This window comes from Cornus florida, unplaced genomic scaffold (genome assembly GCF_030987335.1).
Source record: "Cornus florida cultivar Cherokee Brave unplaced genomic scaffold, ASM3098733v1 CherokeeBrave_3.0.0_Hap2_Chr03, whole genome shotgun sequence".
Taxonomy (NCBI): Eukaryota; Viridiplantae; Streptophyta; class Magnoliopsida; order Cornales; family Cornaceae; genus Cornus; species Cornus florida.
The window spans coordinates 15,237,291-15,257,243 of NW_026775573.1; the positions used below are offsets into that span (position 1 = coordinate 15,237,291).

Sequence of the window (19,953 nt, forward strand, 5' to 3'; positions counted from 1 at the left end):
TTTTATTTTATATACTTATATTTATAGAAAGTAAAAAAGTAAAAATAAAATAACGGTCTCAAAGTTGTCTGTCACAACAGATTTCACGAGTGGCATGTGAGTATAGTACTATGACCGCGAAATGAGATCCACTAATTAACGTCCAAGTGGACCCCAATTTTCAAGTAATCAAATCTATTCACGGTCCTACCCCCAAAATACCCCATCCTCACATGATCTGTTTCAGTCAGGTTCGTCCCTTAATTTTCTCGAATCTCGGGGTCGATCAATTGCCTGACGTGAATAATATCTAGATCTCTACACATTCACGTACTTTATAAAGTCGCAAAATCTAAACTAAACTTGTTCAGTCACTCTCTCTCTCCCCCGCCGAAAGAGAAGATCTCTCTGAAGAGTGAAGTCGGCAACAATGGCAGCATCGGAGCTTTGAAGGTCACTAACAATTCTGTCACTCTCTCCGGCGTGACTACCGGCCGTCATACGACGCCTTTTCGGAGCCTCTCCTTTGCGTCATCTCATCTATCCGGCGACAAGATGTCGTCGAACGAGGCGTTCGTGGTACGTCGTCGTTCCGGAGGTAGAACTCCGCCGATCGTTTCTCCGAAGGCCGTTTCTGATTCAAGGAATTAGCAGACGTGTCTAGATCCCGACGCCAGCCGAGTAAGCTTCTTCTTCTTTTAGTGGCAACAGAAATGATTATTGCACGGTCGACGGTATATACATATATATCGAAACATAATCTTATTGTAGTTTTTAGTTTACATTCAGAGCGAAATTGAAATTGATTCTCATGGATCTGAGTAGACTAAACAAGGTTGTAACAGAGATTAAAACTGTTGCTTCAATTCAAATTGAATTGATTGTGTAGTTCCAGATCAAGGATTTTCTCTTTCACTCTGATGAAGCGATTTACATTGCCTGTGGGTTGGGCATTTCCACTGTTTTCTTTAAGAACCAAACCAGCAGAGAAAAAAACAAGATTTTGCGATTAAAATTTGTTGTTAGTACAGGGGAATAAGCGTGCCATTGGTTGATTATGGAACAGTATATTTATGTGTTTTGACTCTAAACTTCGTTAGTGATCCAGCTTAGAACGTCTTGTGCATCTCGGTGATTAAACCTTTTGTATGTGCATTGCAGTCACGCTCCATATGATTGCCAAGAAGACATGGGAAAAGATAAGGTGTTAAAATGGAACCCTTTTTAGTAAGATTCTAACATTTGTGCTTGTTTTCCTTTGAATTTGAATTTTGGACATAAAACTTGATGCTCCGTTTGATTTTGCACAGAAGTCCTAAGAGAAGTCATAGACCACTTGCTATATTATTGGAAATCGCTTTCCATAAAAAAAATCCCATCTTGTTTTGGTAATTTTTAATCTAAGAGGCAATGGGTATGTTTTAGTTTTCACTAAAATAATAATAGTAAAAATTTAAAAAGATAATCTATGGCTAAATCTTCTTGTAGGGTCCTGCTCTCCATGGTTTTAATAATTATCAATAACTAATTATTATGTCATAATGTAATAGGCTTTTTGGATGCTTACATTTAATTAAAATCAAATATGTGGGCTAGAGGATCCATGACTTTAGATTTTCTCAAGTTTTATTAGGAAAGCTCAGAAAATATACACATACGCACATGCATAGACACAGATCATTTTCTTTGAAGTGTAATATGCTCGCATTTTACTCTTGGATTTCACGAACTGGACTAGATTTGTGTAATTTTTTAGAGTGTTTTGGGAATTATACTTGGAGGTGGAGCTGGGACCCGCCTTACCCTCTTACCAAGAAAAAGGCAAAACCAGCTGTCCCTTTAGGAGCAAATTATCGACTGATTGATATTCCTGTTAGCAATTGGTTGAATAGCAACATATCAAAGATCCATGTTCTTACTCAGTTCAATTCTGCATCTCTTAATCGCCACCTTTCTCGGGCATATGCAAGTAACATGGGTGGTTACAAGAATGAAGGGTTTGTTGAAGTTCTTGCTGCTCAGCAAAGTCCAGAGAACCCCAATTGGTTCCAGGTAGTTACATAATTAAACCTTGCATTCTTATTCTGTTAATTACTATTTATTTATTTATTTTTATTCTTTCTAGCCCATACAAAGTTGACAAGCATTGCTATATTATTAATGATGTGATGATGACATTTCTATGAGAAATTCCTTCTTTTGTGTGTTAATATTGACTAGGGGTGGCAAATGGGCGGGTTAATATGAGTCAGGATCCATATTCAACCCGTTCAGAACGGATTGAAAATGGGCGGATTAAAAATGGACAGGGTCAACCCGTTATGACCCGTGAACCCATTAATTATTTTTTTATTTTTAAATTTTTAAAATTTTTTAATTTTTTTATTAAATGTTAACATGAGCTTGTGATGAAGCAATTGATAGATCTTGGCCTCGGCTTCTCTGTTCTGTTATCTGAGGACTTGGAACTCACTAGTCCTACGCACTACTTTATGACCCTTGTGATATTCAAAACCATGGAAGATAATCCAAATTTCTCCACTTGAAACTACTATAATAATTAAGTGTAAGCATTTTTTTTTTCCAGTAAATAAACCTAGTAGCATTTTAGTTGGAGTTTCGATTGAATAAAAATTTCTTAACGGTATACTTCAATATAATGATATTATAATATGTATGAATATATATATATATATATATATATATATATATATATATATAATCACATATATGCCATTGGTATAACCGTCCTTTATTATCTAAAATAAAAAACTATTGTCTACAAATCTTGAGAATAAAGAGAAGTACATGTCTTTCTCATTCCTTCTCTCTGCTTTTAAGTCAAGACTCTGAAAATTAAAATAAATGTTGATGTAAAACCATTTACATTTCTTGCTATATCTTTGGTCTTTGGCTTTCTTTTCCCAGTCACTGGCTTTTGGTTTTTGTGAATATATTGAATTTGAAAAAAAGAAAAAAATGAGGAAAAGAAAAAAATGACTCAGCTCATGTCATATTCAAGCTGATTTCTGCCTGTAGTTGAAGTCAAAAGATTGTACACAAGATAAAATAAGAAACCTTGATGATGCACCCTTTAAAAAAAAAATTTATTTTTGATAAGATAAAAATATTTTTTTTTATTTTTAAATTTTATTTTTAATTATTTTTAAAATTTTAAATTTTTTTTTAATTGTTTATTTTTTTTACAAGAAATTTTTAGAGAGAGAAACTTAGAGAGAGAGGGGATTGATGAGAAACAAATATGTAGAGAGAGAGGATTGTGAGAGAGAATTTTAGAGAGAAATGAGTCGAGTGCAACATGGAATAGATGTGTGTTGTGTCATGTGTGTTTATTATGTGATGGGTAAAATATGGGTTGAATATGGTTAACCATATTCAACCCATCTTGACCTTCAAATTAAGTGGCTAAAAATTACCAACCCATCTTGACCCTCAAACTAATATGGTTCACCCAAAACCATTAAAAAGCGGGCAGATATGGGCGGGTTGATGGTTCCTGACCTATTTTGCCACCCCTATTATTGATATAATGCATTTTGTTTATCTTCATCACATTTTAAACACCCTGTCATTTCAATTATTTGGATTTGGCAACATCAATCATGCTTCACCATTTAAGTTTTGTAAGAAAACATTTTAGGAATTAGATTTGAGATCCTTTTTACATCTTAATCTTTTTCAACTCCTTGGACTTATTTTAGCCCTTTCATATTTAACACATGTAATAGCTCTTTATTGCTTTTGTTTGTGGAAGATTTCCCAAAGTTAGACCTAAATTATTTTAACCTAAAACCAAGTTGTTGTTTATATAGATTCCCACTAAACTGAACTAATTTAAATCAGTTCACGATGCATCAACACCTATTTAATGGGTATATTGAATCTTACGAAGATATTACATGACAAAAATGATAGTACATCTCCAGGGTAGCCATCAGCTCTTCGCTATGAGCAACATCTGCCCCCAATTTCTTTTCATTAATAGGTGATTTTGTTAGGTTACCTTGAATGGGCACTAAAAAGTGAATAGTGGTCATAACTCCAGCCATCATTCTGTCTTAATTGATGGTTCAATAAAAAATTACATCTAAATAAGTATTTTTCTGGTGAAAACCTTTCACAGCCTGTGGTCCTGATGTATTCATCATAGTTTTGGTTTCAGATTCACCCTTCCATTTAATGTCAATCATAGTTTTGGTTTTAAATTCACTCTTGTTTTGTTGGCAATTATTTCAATGAAGTGTTAGATTTCAACTACACGCCCATGTTCCCTATTTGGAGAATGTTATAGGTTATCACTGAAACCAGAAGCTTCATGTGTAAAGATATATATTTGAGATGACATTCTTTGCATTTCCAGCTGTTAAGATTTAGATGAAAAAGCATTATATCAATTAAATTACAACAAATTTTCACTTCTGAAATGGGAATAGTTTGATAGAAGCAGGATCTCTTTTACTAGCACAAAAATCTTTGTTTAATACCTTGCTGATCCTATTTTTCTGGCTTGGTTGGAGTATGTAATGAAGTTCAGTTTAATTGGTTTTTAGGGTACCGCAGATGCTGTGCGTCAGTACTTGTGGCTGTTTGAGGAGCACAACATTCTAGAATTCTTAGTTCTTGCTGGGGATCATTTGTACTGTATGGATTATGAAAAATTTATTCAGGCTCATAGAGAAACTGATGCTGATATCACTGTAGCTGCACTGCCAATGGATGAGAAACGTGCCACTGCATTTGGTCTGATGAAGATTGATGACGAAGGACGTATAATTGAATTTGCAGAGAAACCAAAAGGAGAGCAATTGAAAGCTATGAAGGAAATATAAACTATAAAATACTGGGTGACTTTTTTTTTGTCTCTCTGTTCTATAAGTTTTGTGAAGCTGTTTTTTTCGTGGCAAGTTTGAGATGCTATGATTTCTATTTCAAAAATTTTGAAATTAGATTATGGCTTGATTTCTTGCTTTGTCATATTCTAGGTTGATACTACGATTTTAGGTCTTGATGATGAGAGAGCAAAGGAGATGCCATATATCGCAAGTATGGGTATATATGTTGTTAGCAAAGATGTGATGTTAAATCTGCTTCGAGATAAGTTTCCTGGAGCCAACGATTTTGGAAGTGAAGTTATTCCAGGGGCAACTTCCATTGGAATGAGAGTATGTGTTTCTCTAATTTGTTTTTCTCCATAAATACTTGTGAAGCATTTGCTTATGTATGACCTGTATGAAGGGGCAGTGACATGAATTCCTGGGCTTATGCAACACACTTTTAGAGGATGTATCATCGGTGGTGTAGTCCTATAGTATTGTGTAACTGCAAACCTATAAGGTTGCATTGGATTGATGGGTTTGGAAGGGTCAGTTTTGGATTTGATTACTTGAGTTCAAAATATATTACAGAAGGCTTTTATAGATGCTTTGGATTTCAATGAGATCCATATGCAGATTTAGAGCCTTATATCAATGAATTTTGAAATTACAATATGAAGATTTTCTTTTGTAATCTCTCCCACATAGGATTTCAATTGGATTTATCTCTCTAACTACTCTATTTTCTCTCAAATTTCTTTCAATCTAATTCTAGCAGCCAACCACTCTCTTATATCCATCTGCATTTATTTTTCCAGATTTCAGAAGTACTTTTGGAGTTGGGTTGGATATTTTAATATCTTGAATTTTGTAACTTTAGCTAATCATAGTTTTATAGCTCCAAGATGCCAAACTCTGGTGACATAAATAGATCTATTGGACTGAAGTCTACAAGTCTAATAAAGTGGTAGTTTCTGGAAGTCATGAAAATAGTTCATCTGCATACTTCTCCAGAACCTCAATTCCCGAAAGTTTAATTGGTCTCACATTTCTATAGGTGCAAGCTTACTTGTATGATGGCTACTGGGAAGACATTGGTACGATTGAGGCTTTCTATAATGCAAATTTGGGAATCACAAAAAAGCCAGTGCCAGATTTCAGGTAGTTATCCATGTCCTTTTTCATCCTGTATAACTATATTGTGTTATAATATTCGTGACAGCATCTTTTTTAGTATTAAATTGTTCACATTTTTATACTTCTGTTGTAGCTTCTATGATCGTTCATCCCCAATTTACACCCAGCCTCGATATTTGCCCCCTTCCAAGATGCTTGATGCTGATGTAACAGATAGTGTTATCGGTGAGGGTTGTGTAATTAAGGTAAGTAACTTCTGGTTGTGAACACAGTTAGCAACTTGGTTAGGTTCTCTAGTTATTTGTTACATGCTCAAGCTGAATAATATGTACTAGTCTTTTTGCCATTCGGTCAAGATCCTTCACTCTTTTTTATTGTACAGAACTGTAAAATTCACCATTCCGTGCTTGGGTTACGATCATGCATATCAGAAGGTGCAATTATAGAAGATTCATTGTTGATGGGTGCAGATTATTGCGAGGTAATATATATATTTTTCCTTGTTGATACTCACACACACATGCCTCTACTGAGACTCGAACTCCTGACCTCTCTTTGAAAAGTAGGAGCTTGGTACCGCTAGGCCACTGGCCTGTTGGTATTGCGAGGTAATATTCACACTGATAATTACGTAGTTCTTTCTATTGAAGTTCGAATGAATTGTTGTACTTGGCATATTTGCATGGACTCTTCTAAATGTGGTGAGTGTTTAAGTTGAATACGTATTACATGTTTGGCATGGGTTGTATATCTGTTTAGGATACACGCGCGTATAAATATGTCGACTTATCGGATTAGATATGCAACCAACATGTCTAGTAATTCAAATTTATTATGTGGTTGTGCATAAAACTTTCTTGTTTTCTTTGTTGCACATTTGCCTCAAAATGAGTGAAGTACTCTGGCAGAACATTGCATGTTACATGAAAACACCGTTTCACCAAGTAAATAACAGAAGAATGTTAAATGTTTTGAATATTTAGCCTTTTTACCGTAATATTGGAATTGGGTCAGATAAGTCTGATGTGTAGTACATGCCAACATATGCATCAACTATCAAGTCATTGTAACATATTTGGCCTGAAAATGGTGTGCTATAAATGTTTTGGATTGAGTCGGCTGAATTGATGATTTTTTTTTTTGTCTGTTTGTAATTCTCATAATTTCTATATGCCATTTTCTTTGTCCCAGACGGATGCTGACAGGAGGTTTTTAGCTGCAAAGGGTAGCGTTCCCATTGGTATTGGCATGAACTCTCACATCAAGAGAGCAATAATTGACAAGAATGCTCGCATAGGGGAAAATGTGAAGGTTGTGTATCACAATTTCTCTTCTCCTCTCTTCATGGATTTCATTTTCTAGGATTACAAAGTAGTTATGATTGCCAATTATTATTTTGGATGAAATCCTTTAAGGTCAAGTTTATCATTTAGATCATGAAATTTGGAATTGTCATTTCTTGAATTTCCTAAATAGATCTGTACGTGCTAAGATGCCTTGAAGAATGAAAAACAAATGGAAAGAGGAAAAAAAAACGACCTATTTCTATTCCTATGTTTCTTTACATGCATATGCATAGGTTCATAGCATGCAATTTCATTTTACTCACTGATGTCGAATTGATTTCTTGATCCCTGAAACGCAACACATTTTGATAGGTTGAGCCTTTAACGTGTGATTTTGTCATTTCAGATCATTAATGGTGACAATGTTCAAGAAGCAGCCAGCAAGAGAAACAGATGGATACTTCATAAAGAGTGGGATTGTCACAGTGATCAAGGACGCCTTGATTCCCAGTGGAACTGTCATCTAGAACTTCCTTACGTTAGCTTATGCCATATCATGGTATTCCACGGCTTCTTTGCTCGGTAGGTGATCGAACAAAAGCCTACCTTCTGTCTGCCAATCCATATATATGGTCGATCATGTATATTTTCAAGTAATAAATTGTACTTAGTGGAAGATAGGGGACTTTTAGCATTTTATGTTGTAGAGATCTCTTTCTGAGCAAATAAAAAGTTCAACCATATGGATGTCCCCATATTTCTCCCATCAATTTTAGCATATTTCAAGCTTTGTTAAAAGCAAATATGATGTTTGTTGGTTGGGCTTTGTGAGGATAAGCAGATTAAATACCCTACAAACTCTGGTTTTACTGCTCTCTCTATCAAATTCGTACTCTCTTTATATCCATCAATTCTGTAAATTGCACAATGCATTGGGCACAGTGGAAGCAAAAGAAAAAATAAAATAATCACACAACGAATACAAGATATACATGGTTTGACCAATACCAGTTTACGTAGGGATATTACAACAGTAGAGAATATGAGAAGATATTCATTATATATGTAAAGGTGTTGTAATATGAGAAGATATTCATTATATATGTAGAGGTATTACAACAGTAGAGAATTTCTAACACCGAACCATGCATACAAACTCTTGACCGAGTTCTCTGTATACTCCAACAAGACTCTCTCGCCATCAGTGGTTACTCTACCCTATAGTAATTCACCTCTACTTATCAACTCCATCCCTTACGAGGTTACATCTCTCTTATTCTCACAAGTCTCAACTCATAACCTAGATATTTCTTTATAGAGTTCCAAACTCAATTTCTTGTTGGACAATGATTACTTGCTTAATAAGAAATTTCCTAACAAAATATAACTCTAAAATATAAACCTAATTAGAATAAAAATTTGACACAAAATTTCCAGCAATCCCCACATTTACTCAAATTTCATCCAGCCAAGTACTGCTTTCCATGGCATTGATCAGGACAATTCTATTGCACCTTCAGTCTTTACGATACTCCTGCAAAACTCTGATTGTTCTCATTGTACGTTTGCTCGATTATTCAAACCTTCAAGGCTCCACTTTGACCACTCGAGTTCCATGCTATGTAAGCAAGCTAGCTGATTGACTCCACATGTAACTGAAACCCAGCAACTGATGAGACTCCTTGTGATTTTTTTGGATCTTCTAAAATCTGGCTCCATAATGTTTGCGTTGGTGTATTTGGAAAGAATAAATGGAAGGTAATAAAATGATCCTAAATTTATGAAGAAAAAAAATGATCTTAAAGCACACTAAGCTTTCAGTTCCAGCTTAAAGAAGATTTTTCGATTGAGTCCGTTCTCCTTTTGTGGAGAACACCTTATTTGTCTGTAGCTACTTTTCTTTTTGGTGATTCTATAGTCTTGTTCGACCTCACAGTTTCTGACCCTGCTTGACTATTTTTGAAAAATTAGAGGTCGAGTTTAGATCAGTTGCTCATGAAATTTGTGAGGTGTAATGACACAAGAAGGGAGTGTGGAAAATGCCTTTTCTTGTGTCGAAATAATAATGATTCTTGATCCGGTTCGTCAAAGGTTCCTATTCTTAGTTTCGATTTTTTCCAGATTTATCAGAACTTTTTGGGGACAGTTTTGGGAAGGTGCACCCAGTTCCTAATCTTGCCTCAAGATGAGTATGAACATGGCCTAAGATGAGCATGTCTTCACCTCCAAAGTGGAAGGTGAGGAGGATTCGAGTTCTTGTGTGAGGACAAACAGGTTTACGAGTTTCTTGCCTGAAGATTAATTAAATTCGAATAATCATATATAGTTGGTGAAGGCAAATTTGCCTCCCAGGAACTCCCAACAGTGATGATGTTCCTCGGGCATGCTATGGTGGTATATCACTTATTTTTATTCGACTTGTAAACATTTTTTTACAAAGTCTGCTTTATGTTGATAACAATTCTGGTGACTTCGAAGGATTAGGGCAACATAACTTTATCTCATCACCCAACTGACTTTCCGGAGTCTTCCTTTCACTCGCAACAGGTTTTTTCCTAGTTGGTGTGTGAGTACCCAGTTGTTCATCATTTATGAATAACTAATTCGACAATACTTCCAGTTTATCCCAGTGTAATAATACATTGAACTTTCAGTTTATCAAGGAAACATAACTTTTCATAGTTATTTTAAGTTGAACAAAAGTTATCGATTAAGGGTAAACAGTCACTTCTCCACCAAACTCAACGGGTACAATCGGAAGCTATGCATAATAATTTAAGCTTGCTTTCTTCTTAGCCTGAACTTGGATAACGCCTTCATTGAAGTCTTCGTGATTCACCTGGAAAACACCGAATCAATGCTTGTATTAGTAAAGAGAGAGGTAAAATCCAACAAGAAGTGCCTTCATTAGGAAAAATACCGAGTGACTATAAGTTTTCAAAAAATATCTAGATGTGTAATTGTCACAAATTTACCATCCAATTGTGGTTAATTTTTCATTTATCCGGTCGTGGTAAAATGAATATTCACATGCACCAGCTTTCTTGACCACAATTCAGTGTTATTGGTTAATCCCACTTATCAAAAAAAAAAAAAAGTGTTATTGGTTAATCCCAGGGCGAATGTTGGACAAAAGATGTGGGTAATCTAGACAAGTAAAATTGGCTTTACAGCTTTCAACTAATATTGGGCGAACAAGAACAGGTGAAAGCTCCAGGTCAAACCATGAATCCCATAATCTCTTCACTGCCTTGGAATTGCTTCCCAACTCTCTTATTTAATACAACCACCAACCTAAATTCGAGATATCATTGCACAACAAAGTCAACTACAAGAACCGGAGCTCCCCTTTCTGATGTTGCCCCTTCCGGTATGAAATCGAAAGGTTCACCAAGATCCTGATTGTTAACATCAAAACCGCACAAAATCCGTGGTGCTTACATTTTTTTCTGATCCTATCACTATCTTCACACTGGCAGACTGGTGAGATCATACTTGCTGAATAAAATGAAGTTTATACGCAATAAAGAAAATACTAAATTTCTCCATCTATGTTTCACCAAATTTTCAAGACATAATGCATGATGATTATAGGCATACCATTTTGTGAATGTCATAGAGAATTTATGGAGAATCCTATCAATGCACATCTAAGCATGCAGAAATCTGGATTTTATGCTTATACTAATGAATTAATCAATCTACTTCATAGGAGTTCTAAACCTCGTCAATTAATATAATGAGAGGTTCTTGAAATTGAGGTTCTATGCTGGATCAATAAGTAGGTCTCGAGAGATCAGATCGAGAATCATACGATCGGTGTTGTTAAAGACATGCCTAGGCACTAGGCTCCTACAGGCAATTTATGGAGAATATCATATACTACAACCACATAAAGCAGTGAAACAACATAGCCCAAGAAAATCAGTTAACATATAGAACCACTTGTAGATAAGATTTATACTCCTATCATTGCACATCTGAGCATGCAGAAATCTGGATTTTATGCTTATACTAATGAATTAATCAATCTACTTCATAAGAGTTCCAAACCTCGTCAATTAATATAATGAAAGGTTCTTGAAATTGAGGTTCTATGCCGGATCAATAAGTAGGTCTAGAGAGATCAGATCGAGAATCTTAAGATCAGTGTTGTTAAAGGCACACCTAGGCTCTAGGCTCCTACAGGCGCAACAATTGCGCCTGTTGTGTGCGTAGGTGCGCCTTTGACAACATTTGCGCCTTTAACATGGAATATGAATTTTCTTTAGGGTTAAAATCATAAAAACCCCCCTCTAGTAACCAAAAAAAGTCATATAACCCCCTATATTAAAGAAACTATCGTATTGCCCCCATCAGTTTTCAAAAAGTTATCATATTACCCCATTCTGTTTCTTTGCAGTTTGAAACAAACGGAGAAACGCATGTGCCTGTCATACGTGCCACCTTTTAACTAAAATATGACCAAACTATCATTGTAATCACTTAATGGCCATTGTACTCTTTTAAATCCATAGGAGTTGCACGTGCGTAGTCTTCTTCACCCTCGCGTCCACCATTGTACTACCACCAAACTGAGCTTCAATTTTCCAGGCACATTGCTGGACATGGACTCCAATCTTACCGCTGACTAACCCAACTCTATCTTTACACCATATCAAGCCAAAGTATCTCTCTCTAAACCCTAACCCTAACTTTCTCCATCCATCTTTCTGAAAGGCTTTGATTGGTAATGGTCGGATAAAAGGTTTAAGGATGAATAGGTTACTAGAAGTGATCTATAATTGAGGAGCACCTATTAAGAATGACTTGAAAAATATGAAGAAGACTGATGATGGACTTATTTAATCATACTAATGAACGAAATTACTTTCATCTGTTGGATTGGGAATTTTATTAAGAGAATATAGAAGTTTAGTTGGTGAGGAATTCGAGACTGCAATTGATCCAAAAGAATCCATAATAGAGGGAATTCTAGACAGTTCTTAGGATCTAGGACATTACCAATCAAAGCCTTTCAACACTAACCCAGCCACAGGAAAACAAAACGAGGTGCCCTGGCAAGAATTCCCTTCAAGTAATAGTGTGACACAAGGCAGGGAGAGCAACTTATTTGTTGAGACGAGAAGAGTTATTATCTCACATATTTATAAAAGTTTATAATATATTAAATTTTGACCTCTAAATCGGGGAATTTTGGCAAAGAAATGGATAGGCAAACCCAAGGTAGAACCTCCAACAAATTGGGTCAATCAAATTACTCAATTATTAAGGCTTTTTTTGATAAGTAAAAATAAATTAAAAAAGGCGTTCAATAGGGGAACGCGTCCCAAAGACATAAAAGAAACCGGGAACTAAGGCCTCAAGGAATCCAGAAAAGAAATTAAATCATCAGAAGAGGAACAAGAACTTCTGTTCACATAACTGAAGAGAGAACGAATAATAAAAAGTTTCAGTGTCGCTATAGACGACTCCTTTCCTTCAAACATTCTACTATTTCTCTCCCTCCAAATGCACCACCAAATGCAATGTGGTACAGATCTCCAATAATCACGAACACTCCTGCTCACATAGCAACCTCTCCAAGCATGAAACAGCTCCTTAGTAGAACGTGGCATTACCCAATAGATGCCAAAAAGTCCAAGAATAAGATTCCAGCAGTCATGCGCTACAAAACAATGCATTAGGAGATGATCGACAGACTCCCCATCCTGCTTACATATGCAACACCGATTGACAAAATAATTTTCCCTTTTCCTCAAATTATCGATCATCAGAATCTTACCCCAAACGGCGGTCCATACAAAAAAAGCCACCCTAGTAGGAGTCATAGAGCGCCATATAGTCTTCCATGGAACATCATAGGGTGCAAAATTAGACAAACATAAGAACAAAGACCTTACTTCAAAACGACCGCCGTGAGAAGAGGGAATCCAAATCAAATTGTCATAACCCCTGCCAATTCCTTCTTGCCGATACAATTGATCCAAAAAAATGCTCACATCTTCTAGTTCCCAATCTTGAAAAAAACGTCGAAAGAGAACATTCCACGTAATTCCACTATTATCAAGCTGATAAAAGTTAGCTACAGTGGCATGTCTATCAACTACAATACGAAATAATCGGGGGAAAGTACGACATAAAGGCTGATTCCCACACCAAAGATCTTTCCAAAAACGAACGCAATTGCCATCACGGACTTTGAATCTAACATGAGAAGAAAAGACATCCCATCCTTTCCGAATGGATTTCCAAGCCCCAACTCCTCCCGCAATAGAGACCGAACGTGTAGTCCATCCACCAACATCATCCCCATACTTGCAGGAAACTAATCTACGCCAAGGGCAGTGTCTTTCCTTCCCACATCTCCACAACTATTTGCCCAAAAGAGCTTGATTAAAAGGAACCAGTCGTCTAATACCGAGACCCCCCAGTTTTATAGGCTTGCAGACTTGCTCCCATCTAACTCACAACAATGGATTCTTCTGGGATGATGTCTCTCGGATGAAGTCTTAGTGTTGGTGTCTCAGGCTAATACAATCATATTAATTCCCTTCATTGATTTAGGAAAAAAAAAATTCCCTTCATCGATTCCATCTTTTGTGAATCTCATTCTCTCAATTATATATATATATATATATATATATATATATATATATATATATATATATGGTTTTATGTCAATACATACATATATAGAGGGATGGCGGGATCAGGCTTGTGCAACTAATGGTGGTATTGGACCCCACAAAGGGCATAATTGTCATTTCAAAATAATTCATTCAGGTTTTAAATTAATATTAAATTATGGAGGTCCATTTTGTCATTTTACATTTCACTTAACAGCTCCGTCACGGGCAAAATGATATTTTTTGATAGTTCAAGGGGTTATTTGTTAATATAGGGTTATGTGATTTTTTGAATAGTAGAGGGGGGTCTAATGATTTTAACCCCTTTCCTCGCTTCACTCAGGCGTGGGACTCGAATCACGCCTAGGCTCTAAAGGACATCTAGCACCTTAGTGTGCCTAGGGCCTTTGATAACACTGCTTAACCACAAAACGAGAGAGATAACATCTAAAAACTTAAGAATTCTTAAAAGTACACGATGAACTAACCTAAAATCATGAAAAAATGCAAATGATTATGATGAATGTTTAGAGCACAAAAACTTCCAAAAGTTCTCCCCTATTTTTTTTTAGCACATTAATCCTCCATAATTAAAAGGAAAATTTCATTAGCATAAAAAAACCTTTTTATTTGAACAACCTTACACAAACTATGAGATGAAAATTCATGAAAAAGAAATATAAAAATTACATTATAAAGTTGTACAGTAGCATTGTATAATTGGGAGTCAACTATGGATCCTACAGCTCATGCGATCTTAACATGTATTGCACAAGGATTCTACCCTCTTAAGATCCTTTTGTGAGGTCCAGAACTGGATCACAAAAGTGGAGGATTTGAAGAGGACTTTTTTTCCTTTTCTTAACAATAAGGTAATAAGGTAAGCTTCAAAGGTCCAACCCAAAAAATATTTAGCATCATCAACTACAATTCCACATATGACATTATAGAGGAGTAATGGCAGGTATGGTGGTTCAATTGTATTTTTTTGGTAAGTGTGGTTGTACAATTGCATTAACAATAAATCAACTAACAGTGCCATTTAAGAGAGTGAAGATGTATCCATGACCACAGATTTAAGAACTACTGAAGACTGTAAAGGCCTAGGCACCTGCTTTGTGCAGAACATTGACATAATATTTTTAGATTATAATGGAATCGGTGATATTTGAGAAAAAGACTAACGAAAATGTCCAAATTACGTACACAAATAAATATAAATGACCAAAATATACACATTGCCTCACTCAAGCAGCGTTACTGTCGGTCCATAATGTCCTAGTCATGTCACCTAACCACCTTGCCTAATAATAAGTTTATCAGATGTGCAACACACACACACAAACAGAGAGAGAGAGACCTCAGTGGCATCACGGCGAAGAGCTAGCATGCCTGCCTCAACACAAACAGCTTTCAACTGTGCCCCATTAAAATCATCGGTGGAACGAGCAAGCTCCTCAAAATTGACATCTGGGTGAACATTCATCTTTCTAGAGTGGATCTACAATCCCAGTGAAGATGATTCAATAAGTATTCATCAGTGGATCTACAATCCCAGTGAAGATGATTCAATAAGTATTCATCAATCATGAGTAATGAGATACTGTGAAGTTTATAGGACACTCAAAAGGCTACCTGCAAAATTCGAGCTCTAGCTTCTTCAGTGGGATGAGGAAACTCAATTTTACGATCCAATCGACCAGAACGCATGAGTGCAGGATCCAAAATATCAACTCTATTTGTTGCTGCTATCACCTGCAGTTCATGAGATTACGAAATACTGAATTACTAACTCAGATAATAATTTAAGTTAACTGAAATTTTATTAGTGAAGTAGCTATTTGTTGGTGGCATCTGAAGCATGGTTCATAGACACGGGCACAGATGAGTCTGCTATGACTCAGCCGATGAGGAAAACTATAATCCGAAGACACTCAAAATGTAGAAACCATAGCCCAGAATTATATCTGACCCTTCAACAAAGTAAGAAGTTCTGAAGATACAATCTCCATGCCACAAATATGGGGACCAAATAAAACTCTGCTAATTATGGAATTCAAAACCTTCTAAATGCTCACAATTGCTTGAACGTGTGACCAGAAAACTAAAAGTGTGTTTTATTAAAGGCAAAGATAAAGACCTTTATCCGTTCATCACTACTAAATCCATCAAGCTGATTGAGTAACTCCAACATTGTCCGTTGGACCTCTATATCCCCACTGACTTCACTGCATTGAAAAAAACAATTTACAATCAAATAGTCACATTATGACATAACTTCTAAGTATTCAATCCAAAATCCATTACACCAAAGATTTAGAAAATTGCCAAGGCAGATTAGAATATTACACATAAAATAGAAATACGGCATACCTGTCAAACCGCTTTGTGCCTATAGCATCAATTTCATCTATAAAAATAATGCAAGGAGATTTCTCCTTCGCAAGCTGAAAAGCATCACGAACAAGTTTTGCTCCATCCCCAATGAACATCTAGAGCAGTACAAGTATGATTTACTACTTCAATTGTAAAAAATAAATCCTAATAAAATAAATAAATCAGCGCACACTTAAATAAATCAACCAAGAGATATTCTTTGTTATGGATGTCAAAAACGTATAGGAAATTTATTTTTATAATTCTGAATAATGTTCTTGTCAATTTTACCAACTGGAAAAGTGAGTTCCATATAACTATTCAAGTCATTTACAAAAATGTCATCTCCTTAGTTTAAGACCAGATACACTTTAGCAGAAATTTTTTGTTTACGAGTCCAAACGTCTCTTAAGATCCAAACCAAAAGAGTAAATTTCCATAATACAAGCAACAAACAGAAACAAGAAACAATATATCCATTTCCTAATATACCAAAAAAGATAAAAAGGGAAAGATCAAGTACAGGAATACTTGATGCAAATTTATCAAAAGCAATCAAAATCCTAAACTAAAAAAAAAAAACATATGTTTCAAAAACTGTATTGACAGGCTTTTCGGGAAGGGAAAACAACACTCTTTGGAATCTCCAAAGTTAAATATGACAAGGTTTAAAAAATAAATTACAACAAAAGAAAAAAGGAATTGATAAAGAACATACCTGTACAAGTTGGGGACCTGCTAGCTTCAGAAAAGTAGCATTGGTTTGGGCTGCACATGCACGGGCCATCAAAGTCTTCCCAGTCCCAGGAGGTCCAAACAGAAGCACTCCTTTGGGAGGACGAATTCCTAGTTTCTGAAACCGTTCCTTGTGTGTCATGGGCAAAACAATAGCCTCAACTAGTTCTTGGATCTGTCAGAATGAGAATGAACTAAGTTAAAAGTAAAATATCAGGTAGACAAATATTAGAAACTTGTATTCAGAGCATAAGAAACTTGCCTGTTTCTCAAGCCCTCCAATATCGTTGTAGTCTTCGGTAGGTTTTTCATCAACCTCCATAGCCTTGACTCTAGAGTCATATTCAGATGGCAAGGTATCCAATATCAAATAACTATCTTTGTTCACCCCTACCAAATCACCAGGCTTTAGCTTATCAGGATCAACCAGACCAACCACGGGCAGAAAAATTGTCTGCAATTAAGATGGAAGAATGGTGTTTCAAGATGAAGTTTGAGGGTTTTCAATTCGTCAACTTAATAGCATGAACAGAATATAATTGACAAATGATATTAGGAGCAATCAGGATTTGAATATAATCATTGGCATACAAACTCAAATTTGCATATAAAATAGAACCTCGCTGAAAATGGTTTATACATATCATTAGATAATTAATGTCTAAAAAATCGATAATTTTGACATAAAATAAGAGATGCTCTGAAGATGATTCAACTTACTCACCCCAACTGCACCCCCATTCCCCAAAGAAATGAAAGAGGGGAAAAAAAAGGCATATAATCCAAAGAAGATGAAAACATAAAAGAAATTTATATAATATTTCTATTTGAAAAAAGACACATAGATGCATAAGAACATAATGATTTACCTGGCGTGTAGACGTTTTCAATACAACACATTTACCCTTCCTTTGTGAATCAAGATCAATATTTGCACCATCTTCCTCAGCCTCATCCTCTGGATTCATTTCCAAAATCTGAAGACATAAAATTTGCAGTGAATGACCAGAACTACATCTACAGTAAACATGTGATGACCTCTGCTTAAAACCTACACCATTGAAGCTGTAGCTTACAATCCATAGTCTCTAATTAACTGAGCTTTGGATATCCATACCGGTCAAACTATAATTTCAAATGTAAACTCAAAGCACAAATTCTTTCAAAAAAAATATCAAATTAAATAAAAAATAAGTTGACATTATCAGTATTAGTGTAAAAGACCATATCTTACTAGGTAATCCCAATAAAAGAAGTATGTATTTGATACTTAGAAGTTTGGCTCAAAACCTGTCATATTTATTATACAAGTTACAAATTGTTTCCATAAATTGCAAAACGCATTTATTATCCCACAAAAACCTAGCCAACCTAAACATGTTATTCCACATGCCCTAACTACATCAGCACAGAAAAACACATAACATTATTTCGTATGAGATTGCATTGCAAACTCACAGATCCATATTAAAAATCGGAATGAAAATTATTTTCAGATGAAACACACATACAAATTTGCATTTACCCAATAATAAAAAAGAAGAACCAACAATAAAACTAACAAATATGATCTATTCCGATTATATTAAAAGCCCTATTTTTTTTTTTTTTTCTAGCCTTTTCCGTTCTCCAAACAAAATAAAGAGAAAAATATTATTACCTCAACGATGTTGCCGACCAAATACGGAAGTTGCTTGTTGAGTTAAATTTTCTCTTGATTCTCCTTTATCTTTTCCTTGAACGAATCCAATTCAAGATTCGTTCTCTGCAACTCTTCCTTCAAACCACAATAGATTAACACAGATTGTCAAATTTAGATGAACTTTAGAAATCGATGAGACATATAGAAAGATAGAGAGATCAGAACCTTGAGGACTCGAATCTCGGTGTCTAGGAGACGAGAAGCCATAACGACATCATCTGTCGACATCGAAGCAAGCTGGTCGTCTTCGAAAATGCTATCCTCAACCATGGGAGAGAGACCTTGTTTCGGTGACTTATGATGGGGGTTGCACAAAAATGACCATGTGACTCTTATAACGGGCCAAATTATTCACAGCCCACTTTTCCAAATCCTACTTGAAGTATAACTCTTATGACGGGGGTGCACCAAAAAAATTGTTAAAAATAGTAGTAGGAAATAGGAAAGTGTCGCTTGGATTAGATTTATGGTTCAGTTTTGATTTCAATTTCAAAATAAGAAATTGTTAATTTAAGGTTCTTCACAGTCCTCGTATCAGCGGTTATTTTTTTATTTTAAAAGTATTTTTTTTATCGCCTTTTAAAAATATATTTGAAATCACGTTTAAAAATTATATATTATGAATTTAAAATAAATATATATATTATATTATAATTCAGCTTCGGGTTGTCTTAAGTTACTGACGTCTCAACCCAAGTCCAACCCTAATTAAATTCTGGTTAAAAGTTTTCAATTCAAACTCAACTCTATTTATAAAAATAATTATCCAAACTCAAAAAAAAAAATCAGACTGAATTTGGATTGAATTCAGTTTGACTCAAGTTCCACCCCTACATGTGTGGCTTCTAAGGGTTCTGCACACCTAGCCTAACCAAAATACACCCTTTTATTGTCACATAGCATTAGCTATTACCAATTCACCGGACACCGGTGCACTTGGTTGGTTTTTTTTTTTTTTTTTCCTGCAATATGAAACTATGAAATGGTCATAACAGTTATGTCGCACCATCAATTCCTGATAATGTAAAACCCCTTTTTGTTTTTCTAATCAAAATTTTGCATTGACTCCCATAATTTATTATGAGCATATAGATTGAGAGTTAGGAAGTACGCATGTGAGTATTGAACGATGATACGGTAAATTTAAAAAAAAATAAGATACAGATACGACAAGAATACGACGATACAACAAGTCTCAAAAAAATAGAATAAGAATACGATACAACAAAGATACGTCAAATAAATAAATAAATAATATATATAATATTATACAT

General features: G+C 35.3%; 2 pseudogenes; one reads left to right on the forward strand and one right to left on the reverse strand.

Annotated features, from left to right (window-relative positions):
- The first annotated feature begins 213 nt into the window (after positions 1 to 213).
- Positions 214 to 7,764, forward strand: LOC132299645 (glucose-1-phosphate adenylyltransferase small subunit, chloroplastic-like; annotated as a pseudogene).
- Positions 7,765 to 9,851: 2,087 nt separating this feature from the next.
- Positions 9,852 to 19,024, reverse strand: LOC132301150 (26S proteasome regulatory subunit 6A homolog; annotated as a pseudogene).
- Positions 19,025 to 19,953: the final 929 nt, after the last annotated feature.